At 45.6% G+C, this 22,153-nt stretch overlaps 1 pseudogene; it reads left to right on the top strand.

The window, feature by feature from the left end:
• Nucleotides 1–2,342: 2,342 nt before the first annotated feature.
• On the top strand, nt 2,343–2,888 carry LOC105992842 (annotated as a pseudogene).
• Nucleotides 2,889–22,153: the final 19,265 nt, after the last annotated feature.

Raw genomic sequence — 22,153 nt, forward strand, 5'->3', positions numbered from 1 at the left:
TGACCTCTGCTTGTCTCCAAATCTCAATTATCTGTGGATCCCCATAGCAGTGTCATAGATTTCCACTTCATTTCTGAGGACCAGTCTTCACGGAATCTATCCTAGGGCAAACTCATACTGATAAATGACACATGACTAGTCCAAAGCTACAGTTCACCAGTATGCACCTGAAAAACAGAGAGCATGTGTGTGGATGGGTAAAAGGCCACAATAGAACTAATGATGGTCATCAACCACCTAAATGAGAGGGCATTTGACTTTGTTGTTGGAGGGAAGGAGTGTGTGTGTGTGTGTGTGTGTGTGTGTGTGTGTGTGTGTGTGCGTGTGCGTGTGCGTGTGCGCATGTGTGTGTGCCCAGAATGAGGCTGAACATAGGGACCAAGACTGCACAATGTGCCTTAGCTTTTTCATCTCAAGGCGAGCAACTACCACTTTCAGTGTGTCTTTTTGGTGGTTAAGTGGGGATAAGAGTCTTTGAGAATTTCCGGTGTAGATTGGTTTCTAATCATGGTCCTCAGATCTTACACTCCTGAGTAGTAAAGATAATAGGCATGAAGCACCCTTGCCTGGCCATGTCACTGGTTTGGGTGATACATGTTCTCTAGCATCTCATCCTTGGAGCTTACTCTGTATAGAGATAGAGTCTGCAATGGAATCTCACCTAAGCAGAAAGGATCACGGGTCCTCATCCCACTTAGTGGTACCCTTTTCCCTCTCAGGTCAGCCATAGTTTCTAAAAGGGGGCTGCAACAGGTGTCTTACTTCTCTTGCTCTGCTGTGACCAGATGCTACCAGGATTTGAAGGAGACCCTCTCCAAGTGCTTCCAGGCTGAAGGCTCCTTAATTCTGTGTCTGGACACAAGATTTGTCAGTGGACATGGTGCTTTTGTTTTTGTTTTCCTTTTCAGAGAGGGTGTCACTAAATATGCCAGGCCAGCCTAAAATTCCCTATGTGATCCAGATGGCCTTGATCTTAGTCCTCCTCATCCTGAGTGCTGGATTATACATGTGCACCACCACACCAGGTATCATGACGCTTTCAAACATGTTTACAAAGTGTTTGTTCAAAGACTTGGCTTGTACCTGGAAGCATGTGAACTTAGATGCTAAGAAACCAAACAGAGTTCCTTGGGTCTGCCTCTCAAGGTAGGTGCTAGAATTTTCAGTTAAAAATCCCTTCTGTCCTTCTCTGACGTAGATGGTCTCATCTTAGGCAACATTATCTAAATTTTGGTGGCCTTACTAGCTGTGATAGTCAGCAAAATATATGAGACAACTTATTGAGAAGTTTATTTAGCTCATAGGCCTGAACTTGTCAGTCCAAGATCAGGTGACCCCATGTCTTTGGGGGTTTGGTGAGGATACATCCGGCTTGAAGTATGTGATGGAGAAAATGACACGCAAGAGAAGCCAGGAAGAAGAAGAGACCTGATCAGCTGGGGCTGCACAGTTTCTTCTGGGGCATGTTGTCTATAACCTGGAGACCTCACTGAACAAGGCCTCACCCTGCAGTGTTGGCACTGTGGAGAATGAGCCTTTGACATGTGTGCCAATTGATAGCACCAGCTTCTGAACTGCAGAGGACTCAGAAAAGGGATGGTACCTGGGGAGCACCCATAAGAGTAGTGAAGAAAGGGACCAGGGATGCCACAGCTGTGGCACTCAGCACAGAACTGTGTGTGTTCATTAGACTTATGCACACTGCCATCCTGTGGCCTCTGTAGACCCTTAGCCAACATTCTCCTCAGTTTGAAGAGTGGCCTGTGTCCACCAGGATTAGGAGTGTAAGACATCAGCCTTCTTCCCAATGCTCTCTGGAGTCTAGTCAAAGAAAGGCCTTGTGGGAAAGCCAGTCTCCTGAGTTCTTTCCTTTGTGTTCTGCATGTTTGAGTCTGGGACTTTGACCATCCTTTGTTCAGTGTCTGTGAGACACTAGCATGTTCACCCCCTTGGAGAACAAGGAAAGCTCTTCTCCTCAGTCTTCAAAAGACTCCAGGGGCAACTTCTGTGCACCACTACCAGTCTGAGCCCGTGGGAGATGGAAGCGCAGCTGTGGGGATCTTCAGAGGCTACAGAGCAGGACACACAAGCCATTGGGAAGTCTGAGTAATGTTATCTGGTCAATGTTCCTTGGTTTTCTATCTTCACAGCCTCCTGTCTTGAGAATAACTTTTTTTTTACTCTACAAAAACAAAGGAAAAAAGGTTGCTGTCTCTTCCTTAAAGCATCTTTCTTTTCCTCCCAGCTGCCTGGTGCCTGAGGGAGCATGGGCTAGCCACTGTGCTGTTGGGGTCTTCCCACCCATCCCATGCCAACCTGAGCCACCGGTGGTTGCTGTTCCAATGAATCCTTTGTACCCCTCAACTTCCAACATGATGTGCGAGATCACAGTCGCAGTGGCTTTCATCTCCAAGTTCCTCCGCACCAAGGGGCTCACAAGTGAAGTCCTGCTGCACACCTTCAGCCACACACTTCGGGAGCTTCTGGCAGAACATTATAAACATCATTGGTTCCCAGAAATGCCATTCAAGGGATCAGGTTACCGTTGTATTCGCATCAATCATAAAATGGATCCTCTGATTGCACAGGCTGCCCAGCGCATTGGACTGAGCAGTCAGGAGCTGTTCAGGCTTCTCCCAAGTGAACTCACACTCTGGATCGACCCTTACGAAGTGTGCTATAGAATTGGAGAAGATGGCTCCATCTGTGTGCTGTATGAGGCCTCACCCAAAAGAGAGATCACTCAGAATACCTCCACCATGCAAATGGTAGACAACAGAAGCAGCTGTAAGGAGGAAATGTTCCTGGGCAGAAGCCCTTCCAAAACCTACAATATGATGACTGTATCTAGTGCAGGTGTGGTCTATGGATGGGTCATCTTGCAGTGAATGGAAATTTAAAAGTTTTGTTTCCATGGGATCCTTTGGGTAATAGATTATGGAATTTCCATCATAACTGAGCTGTGAATATTTTTTGCAAGATACAATGTTAAAGTTTTGATGTAAGCGTGCCATAGTTAGGGCAGTACCTTTCAATTATTTAATGGCATATAAGTTAAAGCAAATGATCACTCTACTTACTATGGAGTAAAGTTCTAGGATGATTTCTGTTATTCACTAGATATTATAACTAAATTTTGACATCAGTCACCTTAAGAAAATCTATGTCTAAGATCCCTTCTCTGCAATATAGCATGCAGAGGAATTTGTACTGTTACACTTGAACTTGTTATCAAAATCATTTTGGGAGCTTTATTGGAAAGCTCAATGTTTTAATCTTAATAGTACTAGAAACTTTACTACAAATCTTTACCAAGCACTTCAATATGTATAAATGTACATAAAGAAAAGCTAGTCTGGGGCTGGGAAGGTGACTCAGTTGTAGAGCGCTTACCTTGCATGCATGAGGCCCTGGGTTCCATTCCTCAGCACCACATAAGCAAAAGAAAAAAGCCGGAAGTGGCGCTGTGGCTCAAGTGGTAGAGTGCTAGCCTTGAGCTGAAGAGCTGAGGGACAGTGCCCAGGCCCAGAGTTCAGGCCCCACGACCGGACCCCCCCCCAAAAAAAAGAAAAACTAGTCTGTATGTCATGGGGAAATGGTCAGACTCTGTATTTGAAAATACCGTGACCAAAATCTGCCTTGGCAACAGCCTTTCAAATAGATCCTTAAATATTTAAAATGACATTCTCTCAATTGGGGTATTAGCACCAGCCAGCACTGTTCATTTGTCAGCTCATAATTTTCTAAGACTACTTGAACTTCCTATTTTTAGAAACTGGAGGTCTGTCTGGTTTGTAACTATTATTGTACTTAGTTGAGAAAATCCTTTCCAGAAAATATCATTTATTTTGAGAACATTGTTAATCTTTTACTTGGTAAATTGTGAACTGGTGTAAATTTGTACAGTTCATGTCTATTGATGTTCCAAACTTGTACACACTTCTATATTTTAGATGAGAACGTTCTTTGCTCTCTATAATAAATATTTCTTATCTTGGCATTTGAAGTAATGAATCAGCATAGTCAGGTGAGTCAGACAGCGTCCATCCAACATGAGGATCAGTGATCACAGGGGGGTTTCATTGCTGTCCTGACTTGTTGCAGTTTCTCCATCACCAAGCTCTTAGGTCTAGAGCCTTAGGCCTGGGGCTGGTGATGCAGCATGAATCGCTGTGTGGCCTTGCATGTAACCTATTCTCTCGGAGAGAGAATCTACCTTGTGCCTCTCAGATAGTGGGGACCTTCATCCTTGCTAGACTCAAGACCTGGTGGAGAATTCCTAAGTGAAGAGTCAGAACTGGTGGTAGCATGGGCATCTTCTTATGACATCCAGAGCCCTCATTTCCCCACCCCAGAGGCCACCAGCACGCCTTCTGTTACACTCACGCCAGGCCAGCCCTCAGTCCCTTTACTTTTCATCTATTTGGAATCAGCCCCTGGCTGTGCTCTGAGGTCACCAGGCCTCTCCTGCTTGTGAGGGTCTCTCCCTGTTCCTTCCTCAGGGAAGACCTTTCTCTACCCAGGGCTACTCTGAGTGTTCTCATGTTCTGAATCTTCCTTGAGGCTTCTTCCCTGAGCAGTTGACACACAACTCTCCATGGTCATTGACTGATATCTGGGGGCCGGGTCTTTCATGGGCCAGTCACCCCTGAGAGTAGTGGGGGTAGGGGTTAACCAAGTGCACAGTGTAAAGTGCCTTCTCATTTGAGTGCTTCACATTTGAGTGAAGACCGTCCTCTGTCACTGAGAATCTGATGAGGAAGCATCAAGGAGAGGTATTCTTGTCTGGAAATATGGCATTTTGTGTACTTGTCCAGGCAGTTGGGTGCTCCCTCATTGTCAGGCTGATCATCAGTTGGAGGGATTAAAGACAATATTGTAATACCAAAGTGACGCCATTGTGGTTTCATATGGGCTGCTGAGAAGATGTGGGCCATGAGCCCCAAACAATGTTATCCTGAAAACCTCGCTTACCAGAGTCTACTTTGAGAAATGTGTCTTGCTAAGCAGCACCTGAATGCTTGGCTCAGGAGCTTGCTCCCATCCCTCCCTTGCTATACCTATTGGGAGCTGCTGCTCAGAATTTCCCCTGACTTTCTCCTACAATGTGTGAGATGTCTTTTGGGGGCAGGTACCCTGTGAGGAATTGTGTTAAAATGAATCTCCAGCAGTCCTAATGAAAACTCTCTTTTGTCTCTGAGCCAAAGATGGCCTGTGTGTAGTGGCCTCTAGGTGGCAGTAAGAACCTCTGCATGGCAGTAAGACTCCCTTGTCACCTGGACTTGAAATATTGCTGTTGTTTGGGCTGGGGCATCTGAGTTTTCCTCAAGCCTCACTGAATTTCTTGACTAGTCGTTTTATTTTCCTTTCCTTTTTTTTTAAATTTCCTTTTATTTTCTTTTTTTTATGCCTCAACACAGATCTGCTGGCTCAAATGCCAACTAGTGGCCAAACTCAGATTTTCATATACCCAACAAGTTCACACAGCTAAAGCAGCAGTTAGTCTCAGAGGCAGCCTAGGTTGCACAGCCTGCTAATCATCACTGGGGTGAAGGTAGATGTGATAGAGCAGTGTGGTCATGAGAGTCACGGCCACTTCTGTATCTTGCTGAGGAATATCATCACCTAAACCCCAAAGCTGCCTCTCTGGTCCTTATGTGCTGTGGCCATTCCCTTGTATTTGCTGGGGAGGGGGGTTTAGATGAGAGAACAAAATTGAACAGAGAAGTGGGCCTAGGCTCTAGGACACTTATCACTGGGTCCAAAGCCATGAGAACATGAACATTTTGGTTTGGACCATATGCATCTCTTACAGGTGTCAGCGACAAAGGGCTGGTCATCAACCGAAGACAACTGAATATGATTGAGCCTTCCATGAACATTATTTCTTTTCCAGAAGGGAAGTGCTCTGAATTGTGTCACCTGTCAAAATCTTCAAGTGGTAGGGCGCTAGCCTTGAGATTCCTAAGGGACACCACCCAGGATTCAGGTCAAGTTTCAATTCCAGCATGTCTGCATACACACATGCACACATACACATGCACATACACACATAATTACTGGCCACTAAAGTATATGAAATGTACATTGGCAATGTGGCAGATAATAGTTATATCCAACCTTCTCCCAGGACATAACAATACACATTAAGATTGGACAAACAGAAGTTATGGACAATAGAATGTGTATACTCAAGGAAAATATTTTTGTCAGTTTTAATAATTTTAATAGCCCAATTTGGCCAGTTTTAAAACCTAATGATTTCTACACACTAAAAGTAGGGTAGAAGAACCTAATAGGGTATGTCTTAATGTCACTGATGCGTTACCAGATGTAGAAGTAATTAATAAATTCACTCAGTAGAATTAGAAGTACTGACATGTGTGTGTGTTTATATGTGACATGCCTTTTCTAATAACTAGAAATTGGAAAGGCCAAGAACATACAACTATTACATAGGAAGGCAAACAATACCAATTTGTAGGTCTCCCACAAGGCTTTCAATAGAGCAGCAATAGAACATTCAGAAGTATCATCTAAATCAGGAAAATTAGATCGTACATAGATGACCTAATAATAAAACAATATGGAAAAATTAGAGAGCAGAAAAGAAACAACTACTATAGGCAGTGAGAAACTGGGAATTGACTATTCATGAGGAAAAGACACCAGGACCAGATACCATGTGCACATATTTAAAACTTTCATGTTAATCAGATGACATGCAGAATCCACAGAGAGTACCAAACAGAACTATGAAAATAGAGATTCCTATATCTAAAGAAGAAATTCAAGAGCTGATAAGATTATTTGGTAACTGGAGACAACACATAGCATATTTAAACATTATACTAAAACTTACATGTTAAGTTACAAGAATGTCACAGGACTTCATATAGGGAACAGAAAAGGAACAGACACTTAAAACACTAAAAGACTGTCTCTACATTCCTTTCTTTCTTTTTTTTTTGGGGGGGGTGTCCGGTCGTGGGGCCTGAACTCTGGGCCTGGGCACTGTCCCTCACCTCTTCAGCTCAAGGCTAGCGCTCTTGTCTCTACATTCCAAAACTACATCACCTACACTTAAGGCACCGTTAAGAACAGAAATGGGTAGCATAAGATTATGGCACCTAGGCTAGGCATTGTAGATCAAGGAGTCTACCCAACATAGCTTTGTGCCAGTTTGGTTCTGTATAAATACATTTCCATGTGCAGTAAACAAGTAAGCACTTCTTTGTGTGCCAATATTAAATCTTGAAGCCAGGGCCTCAAGCTCTTTTTCAGCTTTTTCCCTCAAGCCTGGTGCTTTTCCATGAGCTACACCTCAACTTCTGGCTTTTTGCTGGTTAAATGGAGATAAGAGTCTCCTAGATCTTCCTGCCCCAACTGACTTCAAACCCTGGTCAACAGATCTCAGCCCCCTGAGTAGCTAGGTTTTTAGGTATAAGCTTATCAGCAACCAGCTCATGTTGCTGATTTTGTGTCTAAGTCTGACCAAACTTCATGTTTCTGCTTACTTAAATCCTCTTTGAGGTTACTGTTCATTTTTTGAAGTAGGTTTTTAAATTCTTTATGTGACATTCCAACCAAATCATTATCTTTGCCTGTAGTTATCTCCCCTATCCCTCAAAATCTCATAACCAAGCCACCTCATTTTATCTCTCCACACTTCCCTGTAAAGTCAGGAACAAAAAATTGTACCCCTCCTCATGAGGTAGAAGAATGAGACAGGCAGCCCTGGGGATAGAGCAGAGGAATAGAGCAGTGGTGAGAAGGGAGAGATGCGAGCATGCTGCAGGGATGAGGCACACAGGTGTGGAAGGCTGCTCCTGAGCTTCCTGGGACAGCTGCTTAACGACATTCTTTCCTGTTTGTGTCCCTTGTCCTCTGTTTGATCCACACTTCCAGGCCAATAGAGGCACATAGACCTTTGTCACATCGCAGAATGGCTGAATGAGTGAATGCATGGATTCTTCTGAAGAGGAAAAACAACAGTTTTCTGGTACAAATGCTCACAATGAACCCAGTGCAGACCTGACAACTTGCAGAAGGGGCAGGCCATATTCTTCACCCGCTCTCCTGAGGTTAGCCTCACCCATTTTCATGGCCTTCTCCAGCACCATCTCACTCCCCAAAGGTGTGTGCTCTAGCCACAAACCCTCTTGGTCCTGGGATGTATATAAGTATCCTCTCTGGTTCCACTCGAAGATCTCCCACATGACCAGATCCTCTTGGCCACTTGATCTCTCCTTTGGGAGCCTTCCAGCCCCTCAACCAGAAGTAGCAGTTCCTTTCTCTGCTTGTTGATTTACCTTTGGTGGCCTGGACCCAGCGTCCATGTTTCAAAGGTCAGCTGGGCAACTGCCCCTTGCAGTCCAGTGAGGTGAGTGTGTGACTCCAGGAAGCCCTTTCTGGACCATGTGTGTTGACCTCTCTCTGAGGCCAGACTGATGCCTTCTAGTCAGGTCTGCCCTTTCCTTGCAGGCACTTTTCAAGCTCATGACAGCAGAACATTAGATGGCCCATGTACATATGTCATGGAAGCACACCCCCTTTAGCACCGAGGTTGTTGTTTACTGTACCAAGGCAGTTCAATTACCTCCTAGAAGCCTGCTGTAGAGCAGAGGGTGGATTTCTTGTATGACAAACAGTTGCTAGCCCAGGCCTGGTGCTGCCCAGCCCATACCTGCTCTCCAGGGCATCCATTCTGGTCATCAGTTCCTCTACTTTATCAGTATAGACTGCATGGCCTACCATGGGCAAGGTAGGGAAGTCTTCTGCAGGATCTCTCTTCCTTAGCCCAGCATCTGCCCATCAGATGATGAGGATTCCATGGGGGCTTGTAGGTGGCATGGTAACAGGGTCAGGTACAAGGTAGATACACAGATGCTAGCATTTTAGTGCTAGACCTTTGGCTGAGAGGGCCAGCCTGTGGAGAGCAAGCTCCAGGCTGGTGTGGCTCTCCAGATGTGTAATGAGTAGAAGTAACAGGTGTAAGAACACTGAAATTGGACTGTGATGACTATAGCACCGAGCTCTGAGGTTCCACAGGGGAATACTGAGAGGCTGAGGAAACAAGCGAGACTGGTGACTGAAAGAAAACACTGGTCCCAATTCCCCTCTCTGACCAATTTAAGGGGAAGAATCTGTAAATAAAGCAAAGCCAGAGTTTTACAAGAGGCTGACATTCAAAGACAGCAGGATACTCAAGCAACACAGTTACATCATGCCAGGCACAAAATGCCTGAAGGAACACCTGAATTGTGGTCACAGAAAAAAAGATATGGACCAGGACCATGAGTAAATACTTTTTTATGATGCTTCACAAATGTCTGACCCTATCATGGGAACCCATCCCTTCCCAGGAGTACTGATTCACCCACCTCACTCCTGAGGGAGAAACTTGTACCCAAGTGTTTCCACACACTGTCCCAGAAACTGCCCTCATTTGCATTTTGTCTCTGTCCACCAATGAAGGAGACCGGCCATCCCAGGTGTGGGTACTCCTTGCAGACTACAGCCAGAAGAAATAGGAATTGATGGTGATGCTGTCACACTGCCTTGACCGGAGAGACCTCAGAGTAGGCAGGGTAATGTGGGCCTGGTAGAGGAGAAAAGGAATAGAACTCATGGAGACACAGGACAGCATGTACCTGAAGCCATGGGACTGGGATGAGACTACAGGATGCCACATCATGGGCTCCATAGAGTGAGGGCAGATAAGGGACCTATGGTTCCCTGCTGGAAAAGAGAACTTCATGCCTGGGCAAGGTCCATCGGAGTGGTCTAACTGCCTGGAGGATGGAGCCTTAAAGCCTGAAAATAGCAATAGTCCATGCTGAGCAGCACCACACAGCCCTTAGTACCACTGTGGACAGTGTTGTAAGGTGAATTATCCCAGAAGCCACATTTTAGAAGATGGACTATTAGAGGCTTTATTTCACAGTTAGCAGGCCTCAGACAGCCAGTTGTTAGAAAGGTCTGTAGCCCCCAAATACACATAACACAGAAATAGGCCAGAGAGGAAAGAATAAAAGCAATACCAATAAACCAATTCAGCTCCAATGGAGAGCTGAATCGAGACACCATGATGGCCAGAGATGAGTCAGGAGACAGGACGCAGGACTGGATCATGGAGATACATGGCATAATGGCACCTTTGCTGGTCCGGGCCTAAGTAGGGTCAGGGCAGGGGGCAGGTCCACAGGAACTTCCCAGTCCCAGGCACTGGACTGACAGATTCAGTAACCTATCAGCTGAGTGCCCTGCTCCTCCCGCCCCCCTCCAGGGATATGGGCACGCCCATTACCTGAGAGGTGGGGGTTTTCCTTTCCCCAGCATGAAGACAAGATGCCTGACCCTACCATCCACCATGTGGCTAATATGACGCCATCCAGGCTCGACCTCCTTACTTCAACAGAAAGGGAAGGCTTGCAAGGCTCACAAAAATGTCCTGCTGGAAGTAGATTGAATATGTGTGGCTATAAGTACTCTAAGGGACCGTGCTCCTGCAAGGGTGCAAAGGATTCATGCAACAATGCACAGTGTCATGAGCCTGCTGCAGAGTGGACACTAGCATCTCCCATCCAAGTCATGCTCTCAGAGGCGGGGAGGGGCTATTCTGGTCATACATGATTCTGTAACACAGCCAGGCTCACCAGGCTCACCTGCCTACATCCTGACCTGTAGCAAGGTGGCACTAGGCCAGCCATGGAATTAGCACTAAGAGTTGTCTACTGATGCCAGTAGATGATGCCCAAGGCACACAGTCCCCTGGATGCAAAATAAATACTTAAGTACCATGGGTGTGGCTCAACATGGGCAGTCAGAGAGCAATGATGGATCAGTGTGAAGCTGAGGGCAGCCACCATGGAAGTACCTCATTCATCCTCCTTTTAGTATCTGCCCCTGACCCAGTTTTCAGAACTGGAACTTATTGATTAGAGAGGTAGCCAGTCCCCAGGGAACGTGGTGGTTCTCACAAGGCATGGTGGCATTGCTCATCTTAACTTCACCTATACTGTGTTGCCTTATCACGAACACCCTGTGGTTATGTCCTTCTCACTGAACACAGGGAATCAGTAAGGCACAGGAGAGCCAGCACACACAGTATGCTGTGTGACATGTATACATGGAGTGTCAATTACCTCCTTCTCATGCTTCCTGCAGAGAGCCCTTCTGTGCTTATATGTTTATCCAACAGATGCTTGGGATTCATAGTGAGATGTTTCTTTCACTGAGGATTTGCCTGTTGGTCTGAGTGAAAGAGGTTGCAATTCAATATATGCCACAATGGGTTCTATCAGTAGGGGGATATTCCACTAATTTTGTACGGAATCTCTCAGAATGTGGGCAAACACATAATTTCGTTTTTCTTTTGTGTTTTTCCCTGTGTGGTTTATCCCCTGTTGTCACTGTGTTGAATTTTGGTACCCTGGGTATTATATATACGTTTATCTGAATTAAGGAAGGGAAGGGGAACAACAAAATGGTGAGACAAAGGACAAAGGGGGAACCAATGCAACAGAGATATTCACAAGGTAGTATGTTGGAGATGACTGGTACAACTTGGGGGGGTGTTAGGAGGAGGGAAAGGGAGAAAAATGAGGAAAGCGTTAATACGTTAGACAAGAAATGTAATCACTACCTTACTTATGTAACTGTAAGCTCTCTGTACATCACCTTGACAATAATTTTTTTTAAAAATAAAGGAAACGTCAGAGAAAAAAACAAAAATGAATGTGAGATAGCAAGCACTCAGTGGGACAAACAAAATGGCATAAAAAACACAAGAATTGTGTCACATTTATACATATTTTCCCATTGAGAATGACTATATAACAGTTTTTTGTTTCTGATTCTTACACACTTCTCTGTACTTTGTAAAGTTGCTATAGTGTGTGTGCTGGTAGACCAGTGGCTGAATGCGTTTTATGCAGAATGCACACTGTGTCAATTCATGCCTGGTACTCACAGTTATATCTGAAAAATTCTCCTCTAGTGACCTCTTGCCATCTGAATCATGGGCACAATTAAGCTGAGCCAGAGGATCACTGGGCCAGGGCATGACATTAGAAACCCTCCCTCAGCACATGTGTCATGACTGCTTGACACTAAGAGAGGAGAGGGGAGGAGCTGAACACTGGTGGTTCATACCTGCAATCCTAGCTATACAGGAGGCAGAGATGTAAGGATCTAGGCTAGAAGCCAGGCCTCACGGCAATTTTCCCGAGACTCTTATCTTGGGTGAAACATCAAAAATTCAGAAGTGGTATTATGACTCCAGTGATATGATGCCAGCCTTGAGCATAAAAGAGAGGTCCAGGAGCTCTCTCAGGCCCTGAGTTCAAGCCCTAAGACCAGATAAAAAGGAAGAGGAGAAGTAGGAGAGGAAACATAAGCTGATTGAAGTGGCCCCAGACAAGGAAACATGGAAGCATGGTCTTTGTTGCCCATATCACAAATTGGTACAAGAGTGTTGTGTCAGAAATGTCTCTCATGTCTGCGGGGTGACTGGTGTGCAGATTCCTCTTTTCCATGTAGTCTGTCATGAAGACCAAACCGGACACAAATGTAGTTTCAGGGTAGCAGCTCATGATCCAGGTCATGTTGAAAGGGACACCACCAAGTCTGTGCTGAGCAGAAAGGAGATATGAACAAGATGGTGAATCTGGGATTCAAGACTACCCTGAATCAAGAAATGGGAGACAATTGGGAGCACTTTGGCAGAATAAGGAAGGCCCACTATCATTATAGATCTGATAGGTTACCCAGATGGTTTCCAGCAGGAATTCACTGAGTGTTCATGTGACCCCTACCTGTGTATGGGAACTAAAAAAAGCTAAAGGAACCAATGTCTGAGAAGAGGTCACTCTCTAATGGACAGAGTACAGAACACATCAGAGCTTTTCCCTGTGGGAATGCTCATCAGAAGTAGGAGTCATGACCTCCAGAGGGAGGGGCAGTGGATGCTCTAAGACCTTCAGGTTACTTACAGTTCTGAGCTCCTAGGACCCTACTGAGTCTAACAGTGCTCTACAAAGACAGGAGAAAGAAACCTGTTTGTAGGAGAGGGTTGAGGTATCTGAAACTCAAATACCCAGGGAAGATTTAGTACTCACTTATCAAGAAGGTCTCCTATCAAGCCACATACACATGACACAAGTTACCTTGATGGGAAAAGGCACAGCTCAGAATAGAAAGAAGACTGACCAGGAAGAATTTAGAAGAACTTTTATGAATCTGGATCAAAGTGTCCTTCATGTGTGAGCAACCAAACCATGGGAGAGGAATAATTGCAAATGCTCCACTGAAAAGGGCACCTATGTCCTGGGCCTCTGGGTCAAAGAAGCAAGGCATTCTGCAAGGAACGTAGGGAGATAGGGGAAGAAAAGAGAAATGTACAAAAGGCTCAGAGTAGAGAAGTCACAGAGAACTCACAGTCTGCAGACCCACATGTCTAGGATAGTACTCAGCCAGAGGAACCAAGGTACTGAGCACCTGGAGACACAGTAACAATCTTCTAGAGACAGCTATGCACAATGAGGAGGGCAAGCAAATGTGGATGGCAGAGGATGGTCTGACATACACCTTCAAGGCTCTGAAGGCCTTTTGTGTGGACAGTAAGCAGGCAGGTGCTAATAGGCAATGGGAAGTAGAGGAAGTGGGAGCGAGGGCTGTGGCCTTGGCAAAGGACACAATGGCTTGATTCAAAGAGCAGAACTTGGAAATGGCAAGGGCTTCTTAAAAGAAAAGTGTGCTGCACAAGGTGGGTGCAAGGGTGGTCTGCAGAGGAAGGCAGACCTGTGAAAGACAGATACACACTCACTCCTGACATGGGGCAGAAGCAGGAGTCCTAGAAGAACCCACATGTTTGCAGTGGCTGCCCACGTCCTGTGTGCTCTAGATGTTCACGCACAGGCTCTACATTTGGAAGTGGGAGGGGATCTGCTCATGCAGGAGAAGGAGACTCTCCAATAGATGACTAGAGGTGGTGACACAACTCTCAGAAAGGGTCCACTCAGTGAGATCGACAGAGAAACAGTGAAAAGAATACAACTTAGATGTCAGAAATCAGCTCATTCGCAAGGTTTGTGCTGCTCCATTGTTTGCAATGAAAATCAAGACAGACATTCTGGTCCTTCTCACAGGGCTTAGCCCAATATCACCCCCATCCTACATGCAACTTGCCAAGGTGGTTCTTACAAGACCTCTTCCTACAGCAACAGACTTGACCTCCTTACCAGATGACAGACCTGGCCTCTCTCAGCTAGGGAGAATGTTGGGATGTGCATCTCACTTCTAGTATGCCCACTAGAGCAGGAACAGTTGGGGAAATAAGGTTGGATCCCATATGTATGGCCACCATAGGATTCTCTGGTAGCAGCCATGTCTTGTGAGAATCTAGCTCTTTGGGCAAAATGCAATTCTTCACACGGGACCCAGCATGCAGCTTCTTTTTAACTACGTACCAACAGACAGTTAGTCATCTGCCTCTTGCTCAGAACTTCACTGCCTAAGCCCTACCCCTCACACCCTCACCCCAGCACCAGCCACCATCTTTCTCCCAAGTCTCACAGCTCCTGCACAGCTCCTTCACCCAATACATTCTACCAAGATGAACTCCCTGTGTTTTTCATGAGACCCTCCTCCTGGCTCTCAGACACTCGGTCTGCATTTGCCTTGTGATATTTCCAGGCCCCCACTCAGCTCCTACAAGGACCTGACCCACACCTTTAGGTGAGGAGTGGCAGCCACCTCTTTCCTACACCTGCTGTGGAGCCCTGGTTATACTCAATACTTACAGATCTGTCCCACAGACACCCCTACCCCACCCTGCTTCTTCCTTGAATTTTCACTTCTCCCCAACTAGGCCTCTTCCCTCAAAATCCTACCCTTTTCTTTTCAAAATCTCACCGCACACTTCCTCCTCCCTGGAAATCATGCCCAGCTCCACAGTAAATCTTCCTCCTATCTAGCCTACTCCTTGTAGCCCAGGCCTTCCCTCTCTAATCCCAAACTGCAACCACTGAAGCTCTGCCCTAGTCCACCTGAAACCCTCCCCATGCTATCTTCATCCAAACTCAGACTTTCTCCACTGAAAACCACACTGCCCAGTTGGCCTCCGCCCTTGCAGCTTCTCAGGTAACCCCTGACCATCCCTATCCCATCCTTTGAAGCCCCACATTGCTCCTCCCAAAACCTTGGCCAGATTTGGGTGAGCTAAGAAGCTGATTAATGGGAAGTAGGCAAATCTCTTCTGGTCAGATCTCCCAGTAGAAGAAGTGGCTAGGCCTAGGAGAGGCATAAACTTACAGCATAAGTAATCCACATCCAAGGACAAAGGTGATCCTTTGTCACTTCAAGTAGAATGTTGAGTCTCAGGACCTTGAGGTCTGTGAGGAAAGAGCACCTTTGGCAGCTGGAATGTACATGGCAAGTGTCTGTGGGAGATCTGCTGCTGCCATGTGCCAGCAGCTTAAATGGGCCTGCCATTGGACCTGGACATCCTCTTCAACGTGTCTTCAGACAAACAGTGTCAGTGCCAATGTCATTTCTAGTAGCAGACAGTGGCAACAAGGTGGAAGTGGCCTTGGGTGGAGCAGTGGTTACATCAACACAGACAGTGAACAAATAAGGCACATGCAGATGTAGCTTGCTGTGCTGTTTGATGGGAAAATGGGGGCACTCCAGGTGGATATGTGTGGGGATCAGCTTATGCCTATGGCATGGGAGGAGCACTCTCGCATTGCCTTGCTGGCCTTGATTAGACATGTTTATATCTACCAAATGAAACATATTTTGCCCTTCATTTCTGAAACGTGGAAGTCTGAAGGTAATGTATTGGTAAGGACTGCTCTTCTGTGACAGAGAGAAAGACTCTGTCATGTCCCATTTCTAGTGTCTGCTGATTGGCTGGCAGTCATTGGCACATTGTGATCTGTGAAGCATCGTATTCATTTAGCTGTGCCTTCATCTTCTCATAGTAGTTAGCTTGTGTGCATGTCTGTCTCTAAGTTCCATACTTTTACTCAGATGTCAGCAATATTGGATGTGGGCCATCCTAATGACTTTGTTTCATGCTATTGCATTGGAAACAGCCTGTATCTCTATATCAGGTCTCACTGTGAGGTACACACTTGGACAGGAATTGTAAGGTGACACGATGTAGCCTCTTACCCTCCCCCTTCAAAGACCAACAGTCAGGAACAAAGTTTGTTCCAAAGGTGGAAGAAATGTCTGTGTGGCTGCAAGGTTTTGCTGGGGTGAGGAGGAGAGGAAACAGTCAGATCACAAGGGACCCCGATGGCTTTCATCAGAAAGGTTGAATTTATCCCTGTTAATCAGGAGGCCTTGGGAGGTTTTAACAGAGGAGTGACCAGATCTGCCTCTCCTAGACCCATGGGCACTGTGACTGCCCTGGAACTGTTGTAGCAGGCAAGCTCCTAGTTGCAGGACATGGGAAGATGGAGTGTGCACAGAGTGCTGCTGGCTAAGACAGCAAGCAGCATGGCGTGAGGCTGGGATGACTTGGGGCACATACTTAGGGGCAGGCAGTCACCTACTGGTAGACTTGGAGGGGGGATGTATTTACGGTGGTGATGCATGAGGTCCTAGGTCTGTGACACCGATGGGTCCAAGTGGGAATCACACTTGGTCCAAGTCATGAGCTCTGGTAGACACCAAGGAAGTGTGCCTAGAAGCTCTGGGGTAGGAACCAAGCAGATCTGTGCCTGCAGAGCTTTGGGTGCTGAGGGTGGGTGGGGCTGGTGTAGGACAGGCAGGCAAAGTAGCAGGGCTGAGACTGTCACTCTACTAAATCCAGTGGCTTGGCTGCAATGTCCCAGCTATGAAGGGGGCCCTTTCTCCTCTGTGCTTCCAGGGTCAGTGACCTCTCTCAAATCACTCACTGCCCACTATCCTCCCTGTGGCTTTCTCTTTCTGTCTCCTCCTAGGCCATGAGATTCACAGGATGGACTCAAACTATCCCAGCCCCTTGTATTTATCCTATGGTAGAGAAGGGTGTCAAGTAGAAGCTGGGAACTCTTGAGGTCAGTGCGATGTCAGGTGACCTGGGCTAGGTTGAGGAAAGGTGCAGCCCTTTGGCTATCACCCTTAAGGACTGTGATGTGACACACATCTGTGTTCACACCCAGGGAGATTCTGGAACGTGAAGTGTGGCTGCTAATCTTCCAACAATCTTTTACTCGTTTTGTCTGAAATCAAGAAAAAGTTTTCTAGTGACTGTTATCTCTAAGAATCCCCACCTCCCTCCACCACAATACCAAGGTGTTTTGGAATGGCCTGTCTCTCGTGAATGAGGAGACAGTAGTGGTCCATTCCTTGCAGGATGGGCAGCTTGCAGGCCCGCAGAGTATTTGGTAGTACCCTTTGGATGGTAATCCCAAGCTTTCTAGAAATGTCCCTTGAGGAATCAATCTCCTATTTGAAGATACCTATTTTGAGATGCCACCTTACTGAGGACCAGCCTCTTTTCTCTTCTTACCATCCAACAAAGGGCAGGGTACCCGAACTTCATTGGCTTTCCCTGAAGAATGCCATACAGAATCCTTTGCCAATCCTCAAAATGAAGCCACTGAAATTAAAGACATGAAAGAGAAGCAATAGACCCCAACAATATATGAACGATAAGAAAAATGCCATGCAACACTGATTCGTGAATCTAATGTTGATCCTTTATCAACAGGAGGATTTAGTTGTTTCTTTATTCACATAAAATGGCTCCATATTTTGAGCATATTGATTTTCCTGTTCTTCAGTTAGGTGGGTTATCCTGGCATTGTTCACAGACTACAAACTTGTAGTCTGCAGGACCCTCTTGGTCTGCGTCTTCAGCAGTTGCAGTTGTGGAAACTTTTGAGAGGGTGGACATCAGCGCATCAAAGTAACTGTTGTACATGTGCATCACGAACCTACTATCCGGGTCCCCTGGGTCCATGCTGGAAAACTCTGCACCTTCCATTTCAGAAGTGCCTCGACTTGAAAATGCGACATCCCTAGATGGGGCTTCCTCATTCTCTTCCTGCTCCTGAGCTGTTTGATTTCTCGGAAGCCGTCTAGGGAAATTACGCATAGCCCATACACTACAGATTTGAAGTAGCTGGCCATCTGGGGGTCCCAGGCCACTGGCGACTCCTCTCTTTGCTTCCTTATTTTTGTTGTTTGCTACATGACGGAATCGTGGGGAGCTTCTGGTTGGTAGCAACTTCCTTCTCTTCGGATTTGGCAGATAAGCTACCTGCCCAGCAGGGTTTTTGAGTGGAATTGGTATGCATGTCCCTCGTAGACTGGAATTTCTAAGATCTTTCTGTATGTTGTCAAGGAGCTCTGGTTTATCTCTCTGAAAATTTGAGTTTCGGTATGTCTGAAATAAAAAGAAACATTGTAGAACATTCTAGAATGAAATATTCATTATACTCTTCAAAATCACGTTTTGAAATGCAGAACATGAGTTTTAATTGATGGTCACACTCATGCCCTACAGCATGAGCTCACTAAAGAGAAAGGTTTCCTAGTTTGACATGGCAGTACATGTATAGGACATTACCTGACCTCTCACTATTTCTTCTTGCCTGTAGATCATATCTAAGGGTGTGTGTGTGGAGGGGGGGGTGAATCTTAGTATCAAAGCCTGTACTTTCAAAGTATTTCCATTCTTCTTTCAGCAACTAATACCTCCTCTTAAAAGAATTGTCCTTGGACAATTTGCTCCAGGAAAGTTAGAATGAACTTGTAACTTTAAATGAGCATCATTATTCCACAATACTGTAAAATTTGGGAAATTATGTAATCACTTAATCACAATTAAAAAAAAAAAGAACCTCGGGGAAGGTAGGGAGGGAAGGGATGGTAGGGGGAAAACAATGGAGGGGGTAACAATGCTCAATAAGAAGTGTACTCATTACCTTACTCATGTAACTGTAACCCTCTGTATAGTATCTTTACAATAAAAAATTTAAAAAAACACCATTACAACACACATTGTTATATGAGCCAATTTAGACAAAGTGGATAGGAATGTAAATCTTTACAGAGAGAAGGTACGTCACTGATGTATGGGCGAGACCTGGGGTAGAAATTGCAAGGGAATCATTTGGGATGATGGAAATGTTCTAAATCTGGATTGCTGTACTGGTTGCACAAGTATATAAACTTAATAAAACACTCAAACTATAAACTTATAATGGATTCAATGTATGCCATCTATGTGAAATGTCAATAAAGCTTTTTAGTTTGAAAAAGAAAAGAATTGTCCTTGGAAACAAACCCTTGTACTTATAGTATATCATTCAGCTGGGTGCCTATGAAGATATTTTTATCACAGAGGAAGCAAGAAACAGATATACTTTCTAACTTACCATTATTCTTTGGCTCAAATGAGACTGAGCTACAGGTTCATATGGGTGTATCTTTCTGAATCCATGGTGAGTAAGCTGTTGAAAAAAACTGCTCAAGTTGTCTTCATTGAAGATCTTTTCTGCACCTATTCGGTGAAGAATTTCCCTCTGAAAATAATCTGCCTCGATGACCACTTTGTCTCCTTCATCATTCCAGTACACAGAGTTAAATGACCTGCACTCCACTACATTCCAGAGCTTTCTAGGAAAGGAGAGCCCATTGAAATCAATATTCCCTTCAGCATTCTCTGCAGCTTGATCTTCCTCTATCACTTGTAAATTCTCTTCATTTGTTGTCTTCATCGCGTATCATGTCTTGGTTACCAGGTTCGTCCATAGGCTCTCTTAATTGCGCATTAGGATCTGGTAAAGAATTTAATGGGACATCATTTAGTATCTGCTCACCAACTGGTGGATCCTGCTTAGCGCCTGTGGTTCCCCGATTAAGCCACATGGAACTACACACGCACCAGGTACATTGTATTCCCTACAATGTTACTCACTTTTGTAGCAAATCAAAAATGTCTTCTGTCCTGATGGGCTGCCCCAAAGATATGTCTGCCAAGTGGGAGGATCAGTGCCATTGCTGGGACAACCTCCCATTGACATCATCATTCTCATTGTGTGTCAGGTAGTGTCACAAACAGGGGTGAGCCAGAATCTGGACAGGGTGCCCTACTCAAATGTAGGGAAGAGATAAGGGCAGTGAACTCAAAGACCTTTCTTATCTCAAAGTCTACATATCAGTAGTTGAAATTACCTGAGAATTCTCTTGTCTCCTGACAGGCATGTCAAGGTTTTAGGGCCTGGTCCTGCTTGAGTTGAAAAACCAAAATTCTATCACCCCTATCACTGTTGAATATGTTGGGGGGCTTTTTATCTCAACACTTCTTTGGTCAACAGACATCCCACAGTAAGACCAAGCTAGGTTAGTACTTAGACTACCTGTATCGGGTCAGGCACTGGGTGTCTGTACCTCTAAGGTAGCTTGGCCTGAACTTGGTTGGTAACTCAATTTTTCTTCTCTTCTCCCCCCCCCATATCTGCCTTTCTTTGGTCATTTTCAATTATTCTTTTTCTTTTCTTTTTTTTAAATTTCATGCTGGTCCTTGAGCTTGATCAGGGCCTGTGTGCTGTCCTTGAGATTTTTTACTTAAGTCTAGCATTCTGCAACTTGGCGCACAGTTCTACTTCCAGCTTTTCCGTGGTTAATGGAAATGAATGTCTCCTAGATATTCCTGCCCCAGCTGTTGTTGAACTGTGATCCTCAGATCTCAGCTAGCATTATATGTGTGAGCTAGCCACTGTAAGTTATATTAAACAGGTAGGTTTCACTAGGTAGCCAAGGAACAGAACACCATGCAGTATTCAGGCACAAAAAGAAGTTTATTTACCCAACTGCTGCCCTACCCTGCAGGGTGGAGAAACATGGCCAAAGAAGGGTGACCCACCCAAGGGCCAAGAATTATCTAGGCCAAGGATGGAAAGGGGTGTGCCCAGGTGGGGCAAAGGAATGGCCAAACTGGATCCAGATGTGACCTCAGGGACTGGAACTCTCCTATGGTCAGATGAGAGGCATGACCAGAGGTTGCCTAGGATGTGACCTAGCAGGAACGGAGGTGACTGCCTCCAGGTGTGCTGGTTACCCAGGTAACACAGATACTGGGTGGAAACTTACCCAATAGGTAGGGAGGTATCTGCACAGGGCCTGCACTGCCCAGGTCAGACCTTAAACCCACACTTGGCTTCTCCTACTTACTCTTGCTACTTCCATGGGTCAAATCAGATGGAGCCAAGGGAAGGGTGTGTTTTGCTGCCAGTTGATCAGTGTGTAGCCATGGTAGTGGAATGTCTATGGGTGGAAAGACAGGAGAGATCTTGTTCATCTGTGATAGTGATACTCCACGGTGTGGACTAGAATGGTATGGCCATAGCCTTGGCTGTGCTTTGGGATCCAAACTGACCTCTGCTTGTCTCCAAATCTCAAATATCTGTGGATCCCCATAGCAGTGTCATAGATTTCCACTTCATTTCTGAGGTCCAGTCTTCATGGAATCTATCCTAGGGCAAACTCACACTGATAAATGATACATGACTAGTCCAGAGCTATAGTTCACCAGTATGCACCTGAAAAGCAGAAAGCATGTGTGTAGCTGGGTAAAAGGCCACAATAGAACTAATGATGGTCATCAACCACCTAGATGAGAGGGCATTTGACTTTGTTGTTGGAGGGAAGGAGTGTGTGTGTGTGTGTGTGTGCATGCGTGTGCGTATGTGTGTGTGCCCAGAATGAGGCTGAACATAGGGACCAAACCTGCACAATGTGCCTTAGATTTTTCATCTCAAGGCAAGCACACTACCACTTTCAGTGTGTCTTTTGGTGGTTAAGTGGAGATAAGAGTCTTTCAGAGGGCTGAGAAGGTGGCTCAGTGGTAGAGTGCTTGCCTTGCAAGCCTGAGTCCCTGGGTTCGATTCCTCAGCACCATATAAGCAAAAAGAGAAAAGCCGGAAGTGGCGCTGTGGCTCAAGTGGTAGAGTGCTGGCCTTGAGCTGAAGAGCTGAGGGACAGCGCCCAGGCCCAGAGTTCAGGCCCCACGACCGGCCCCACAAAAAAAAAAGAGTCTTTCAGAATTTCCTGTGTAGCAACAATGTTTATTGCAGCATTATTTACCATGGCTAAGATATGGAACCAACCCAGATGCCCCTCAGTAGATGAATGGATCAAGAAAATGTGG

Source organism: Dipodomys ordii, unplaced genomic scaffold (assembly GCF_000151885.1).
Source record: "Dipodomys ordii isolate 6190 unplaced genomic scaffold, Dord_2.0 Scaffold89, whole genome shotgun sequence".
NCBI classification, from domain to species: Eukaryota; Metazoa; Chordata; class Mammalia; order Rodentia; family Heteromyidae; genus Dipodomys; species Dipodomys ordii.